Below are 1,936 nucleotides of genomic sequence, written 5' to 3'. Positions count from 1 at the left end.
CGGGGAATCCATCAGGACCTGGTGTTTTATTGTTCGGCATGAGTTTAAGGGCATTAAAGATTTCTTGTTCTGTTAAGGGGGATTCAAGAGTATTTATTTGATATTTACTAAGTTGAGGTAGGTTGATATTGTTGACAAATGAATTGATTTCTTTCTGAGTCGGGTCTTTTTCAGAGGAATATAATTTACTGTAAAAATTTTGAAAGATTTGATTTATTTCTTCTGGTGAATTGGTGGACTTCCCTGCTGTGTCTGTAATAACTGGTAATGTTGTTTTTTCCTTATTTTGTTTGATTTGATATTTACCGGATTTACCGGATTTGTTACCGTGATGGAAGTTTTCTTGTCTTAGCCTATATGAATTAGGAATTTATTGATTAACAGCTTGTTGTTCCTTCTCTTTCCTTTTTTTGTAAACGGAGAATGAAATTATTATTCCTCTTTAGTACTGCTTTCCCTGCTTCCCACAGAAGAGATGGAGATGATTCCGGGGAGTCCTTCATCTCTAGAAAGCATGCCCACTCTCTTTTAAAATAGCTGTCAAAGTCATGGTCTTTCAGAAGAGATGTGTTAAATCGCCATCTAGTAATGGGTTTATGTGGACTAGTTATATTCCATTTTAATGTTACTGGGGCATGATCACTAATAACTATTGGATGGATCTTTGATTCAGAAATATTTGATATGATAGAATTACTGGTGAGAAAGAAGTCAATGCGGGAATATGAGTGGTGGACTGGTGAGAAAAATTTGTATTCTTTAATGTTAGGATGCTGTAGACGCCAACTATCGCCAAGACCAAAATCACTCATGAACTGTTTTATGGTTTCTGCAGATTTCCAGATACGTTAATTGCCTAAACTGTTAGATCTATCTATTGTAGAGTCTAAAACGGTGTTGAAATCACCTGCTATTATGACTGGACAGTTAGAAAAATTTGAAATGGAAGAAAAAAAGATGGGTCGTCTGTGTTTGGGCCATGTAAACTGCCAATTGTAACTGGGCTTTTATTAATTGAGATGTTTATGATAATGAAACGTCCCTCAGGGTCTATAACGGTGGTGTTATGAACAAATGAGATTTTTTTACTTATTAGAATGCGTACTCCTCTCTGTTTTGTGTTGTAGGGAGCCGAGAATAAATGATTGTACTTTGATGATTTAATTTTGTTATGATCAGATTCTGATAGATGTGCTTATTGCAGAAGGCATATGTCGGCTTGTAGTTTATTTAAATGATTAAAAACTTGAATCCTCTTTGTCTGAGAACCGAATCCACGAGCGTTCCAGGTTACAAAAGCGATAGATGACATGTTTTAATGAAAAATAAGCAGAAATGTATATTAATGTGTGGGTCTGTTCATACTGTATGTGTATAAATGTGAGTGTATGTATTCGAAGGGGTATGACAGTGCATATGTGTGTGTATGTGTTTGCTGGCCTTTTTTAACATTAACTTATATTGTCTTCTTACATAAATGTCATAAAATAATACTGGGGTGCGACGAGTAATTAATCTTTTTAAATTCAACATTTAAAAAATAGCAAAACTTATAAACATTGAGTGTTTGATGATGTCTAAAATATACAATACAAAACATAAAATAAATAAATAAGCTATTATGACCGGTGAAACTCTTTACAGCAACTAGAGTAGAGCTAAATATATGTAGGCTATATTTATTAAACAGCCATACGGGCATCTAGTGGTTAAACCATGGCATCACATAGGAATATTACCAAACGTCTCTAATTTGCCTCTTTGCACTGGAATTTAAAAACATTTTCTCTACTTTAACCCTAAATACTACACTAATTGTAATATAAATAATAAACGTATTAGAAAAAATATTAATGCTGTCTCTTCATCACTCCCCAGAATAAAATGCGATTGTAAAACGTAGTCAGCTTAGTTATCAATACACAATCAATGCACA

This window comes from Sinocyclocheilus rhinocerous, unplaced genomic scaffold, assembly GCF_001515625.1.
Source record: "Sinocyclocheilus rhinocerous isolate Xijiao unplaced genomic scaffold, SAMN03320098_v1.1 scaffold819, whole genome shotgun sequence".
Lineage (NCBI taxonomy): Eukaryota > Metazoa > Chordata > Actinopteri > Cypriniformes > Cyprinidae > Sinocyclocheilus > Sinocyclocheilus rhinocerous.
The sequence above is the reverse complement of the archived record's forward strand: the minus strand, read 5'-3'. Positions refer to the sequence as shown.